Source organism: Delphinus delphis, chromosome 3, assembly GCF_949987515.2.
Source record: "Delphinus delphis chromosome 3, mDelDel1.2, whole genome shotgun sequence".
Taxonomy (NCBI): Eukaryota; Metazoa; Chordata; class Mammalia; order Artiodactyla; family Delphinidae; genus Delphinus; species Delphinus delphis.
This window is the reverse complement of record NC_082685.1, coordinates 31,461,718-31,466,046: the sequence shown is the minus strand read 5'-3', so window position 1 is coordinate 31,466,046 and position 4,329 is coordinate 31,461,718. Positions and strand designations below refer to the sequence as shown.

Genomic DNA, 4,329 nt, shown 5'->3' with positions numbered 1-4,329 from the left:
CTCTAGTTGGCAAAAATGAGGTAGTTCAATAGGCTATACACTCCAAATAGTTGTTCTCTCTGGTGATACAGCAACAGAAAGTATTCCTGCTGTGCAGACCTGGAGCTGCTGCCGACTTCTCCCTGAGATTGCTCATGTACCTGAGAACACAGTGCAGGAATGAGGGCCTTAGATTAAAATACACAAAAATACAAAACCAGAATATTTATATTATGAAAAAAAAGTTAAAATGCACAAGATACGTCATTCGCACACAACTAGTACAGTTGGCATCCTGGAGAAACTGGGACCCAAGGTACAGTCATCCAAGGGAGCAAATAAATAAAATTGTATTGGCCCGGAATGGGGTGGGAGTGAGCTTAGAAGCAGCAGGTCTGCAGCTGTTCCCTCAACCCCCCTTTTGCCTATCATCACAACCCATTGCTTGGGACAGTTCTCAGCACTCTGTCCCAGGAGGGGGTTATGAGGAGACAGGATGCGGAAAACCCTGCCTTACCCCTGAGATATTTCCTCCCACAGAATGTAGTGGCTTGTGGGTTTGGGTCCATCAATCTGGTCTCATGCTTAATCTTTTCACTCTGGCATGGGAACTATTATTCCATATCCTTCTCGAAGAGTAAAACAACTTCCCTATCCAGGCCACTTTCAAAAGCTGGAGATTCTGGGGGTGGAGACTCAGATAAAGCATGCAGGAAGGGTTACCCCCAAAGCCCTCACGTGCATTTGGATAGAGCATGATTGGAGTTTCTTTGCCTCACCCCTTCCCTCCACCAAGAGGGAAGAGGGGGTGACACTGTAGACCCCGGCCTGAGATATATGGCAGTGCCAGCTGCCCCCTACCCACCCTGTCCCCCCTTTCTCCACTCTGCCGATCGATGCCTGTTCCTCAAAACTTTCTGATCACACACGGATAGCCCCCATCCACTGTGGCTCAATTCTGGGCCTCGGGGAGCATGGCAGGGCTATGGATCTCTTCTTCCTCCTGCCGAAAGTAGGCTGGCTTTCCCTGGGAGCTGGGAGCTTGCTGGGCCTTCAGTGGACGCGAGGCTACCATATGGTTGATGCTCTGGCAGAAGTGGCACTCTTTGGGCTGGGGTGGCCGTTTGCATTCCTTGGCATGATGGCCTAGACCTCCACAGTTGTAGCACCTATCTCCCTTTGATCTGCGTTTCTGCATGTTCTTCCATTTGGGCCACCTCTCGCTCCCAGTGCAGGACACCCCACCAGGGCCGGTGACTTGGATCGATTCCAGGCCCTTGGCAGACTTCTTAAAGGTGAACTCTACGGCCTCACCCTCCTTCAGGCTCCGGAAGCCCTCCATGTGCAGCTTACTCTGGTGCACAAAGACATCCGCCGGGGTGAGGGTGGGGTCGAGTGTGACCCCGGACAGGAAGCCGAATCCCATGCGCACGTTGAACCACTTAACAGATGCCGGCTCCGCACAGCAGCTGCGGCTCCACGGCCGCCCGGGCCGCGTCCTCCTGCTCCTCCTCCGGCCACCTGCAAACTGCTGGTTTGACACAGAGCTCACGGTAGTCGGTTGAACCCGCGGCCCCGGGCCCCAGGTCGGCCGGCTGCTGGCCCCAGAGAAGTCTGGAGACAAAGGGCTATATTTTTTTAAATACCCACAAAAGTACTCATGTTGGCATCCAGATTTTATACACACTGACTGCCATTTACTTTAATCAAGCAGTGGCCTCCACTATGTCAGTCTTGGCTGTCATGAAGCAGAAAAAGGAATACTGCCTCATCAGACCCTAGAGAAATTCTATAATGGAACTTAACTCACTAAATGATGGCTAATAATTATATCACATAGTGAGACAATCCACTTGAAAATAAGCTTAGTATAAAGCAATGTGAGTATCGAAAAGAAACATTTTCATTCCCTATTCAAAGGTATCTTGTTTTAAAATGTACCTTATATCTTATTTCTTATCTTCATGTCATATGCAGGTAGACAAAATCTGGTCTATTCTAGGAAAGTAAGGTTAAGAATATTTTCCAAATTCTAATTTAAGGAAGAAAAGCCAAAACTAAAAATGACAGAGTTTAGTAAAGAAAGAGGTCCACATTCTGAGATATATGTTGTTTAGAATTTCCACTAATGTCAATTACATGTAAGTATTTTTTTTAATTTATTTTATTTTTGGCTGCGTTGGGTCTTCATTGCTGCACACAGGCTTTATCTATTTGCAGCGAGCGGGGGCGACTCTTTGTCGTGATGTGTGAGCTTCTCATTGTGGTGGCTTCTCTTGTTGCGGAGCACGGGCTCTAGGCAAGCAGGCTTCAGTAGTTCTGGCACACGAGCTTAGTTGCTCTGCAGCATGTGGGATCTTCCCAGCCCAGGACTCAAACTGTCCACTGCATTGGCAGGCAGATTCTTAACCACTGCACCATCAGGGAAGCCCTACATGTAAGTGCTGAATGCACAAATTTGCTCAACTCCTTAGCAAAAATATATAATTTATCACGAAAATGCTTACACACACAAACACACACACAGACATACAAAGAGAAGCCTCTCAAAATTTTAGGCATCAGAGAGAAGAAAGCCATAGTGATTTTTTCCACTTGAGATTAAAAGCATTTATCATTTGCACTATACATTTATCTTTCTTTTATATCTCATGTTCTCAACTCAATCATAGGGTCAAGAATTATTCTTAGAATCTGTACTCCCACAACAGTGAGTAGGGTGCCCTGTACAATGACAGCTCCGAATGACTGTTACACACACCTAACAAGACAAACTATTGTCTAATTAGGAAAGGAGGGAATCAGAAATGATAAGAGTAACACTGGAAAGCCCCAGAATGATCATTACTCTTGAATTTCCTAATATTAAAGTAGATGTATTCGTATTTAGAGAAAAAGGTCATTTGAAAATAGACTATGAGTAAAAAAGAAAGCCTAGCTCTTTAGTTCTATACAATAACAAAATCTTACTCTAAAATTCCCTTTTCAAAATATGAGTTCTTGAAGACAAAAAGAAAAAAAAAGAAACTGTTAGTTTAGAAATGTTTTCTGTTACATTGTCCTAAAACACAGTCAAATGTTTATTTTGCCTTTTATTCTTATTTCTTTACGTTCCCTATGTAGACTCTTGAGGTGAATAGGAGTCATCTGTTTCTATTACCTTTAAAAATGAGAAAAAAAAGTGGTAAATAAGGATACAGAGAAGAGTCCTTGGTCTTTTCTCTGTCACGCTGTCCACAAATAGCTGAGGGAGGTGACGTAAGAGAGAGGTCAAGAGACTGAGACAGACCTGGGTCCACCTCCACCATTTCCTAGTTGAAAAGGAAATTCTTAGAAAGTTGTTAGCCCTGCACCTCAAACATAGTAAGGATACAATGAGGTCATCTATTAATATTTTATCACTTTTGACACAATGTATAAAATACCCTGTTTTTTGATAATTCTCCATATGAGAATATATCAGGAGGATTTTGCTTTTTATTGATAGCATGATAGACTTTTATAGAACTTTCACAGATACTCTTTTGAAACCACTTCAAACTCTGGAATCACTACTTTTTCACAGCTTCTCCCTTCTCCTCCAGTCCCAACTCCCTCAACTAACGTCACAGCCAGGACTGTATCAGGACGGCTCTGTAGCCATCGGCCATCTGCCATCTAGAACAGCCTTCCAGGACTCTCCATCCCATTAACTATCTTTAAAACTCAGCTAAAAATATTCTCTTCTTCCTTGCCTTATATATTTTAACTCTTCCCTGCCAGGGATTTTAACTTTGTAACCTAATGTTTTTTTAGCCTTAATTTTTTCTAATATCAATATAAATATTCAATTTAATTCACCCCATAGATGATGATACATTAAATACAAGTATAACAAATTAGCCTTAGTTCATGATGTCAACGACTTTTTTAAAACAAACATTACATCATGAAATAATGCAATCAGTGCTTTTAGATAGCTGAAAAAAATTGCAAACTACAAAAGATGTGAAATTAAGACATTTCATTAAAGAATGTACTGAGAAAGAGATGTGGAACTAGGATATAATTTTGAAGTTAAATTGGGAAGGAAAGTCACTAAGGTAGCCAGATACCTGACAACCACTTGTAAGGAATCGGCTCTGTTCAAGTCACTGTGTTAAAAACTAGAGGGTTGAAGACTCCAAGTGTATAATCTAATAATACACATAAATGTAATATGAGGTGTAATTTTCAAGAAGAATAAAGTTGGAGGTCTCACACTTCCTGGTTTCAAAACTTAACTACAAAGCTACATTAAAACAGTGTGGTACTGGTATAAAGGCAAACATACAGACTTTTGGAATAAAATAGAGAGCCTAGTAATAAGCC

At 42.2% G+C, this 4,329-nt stretch overlaps 1 pseudogene; it reads right to left on the bottom strand.

Annotated features, from left to right (window-relative positions):
- Window positions 1–931: 931 nt before the first annotated feature.
- LOC132422376 (protein lin-28 homolog A pseudogene) lies at window positions 932–3,636 on the bottom strand (annotated as a pseudogene).
- Window positions 3,637–4,329: the final 693 nt, after the last annotated feature.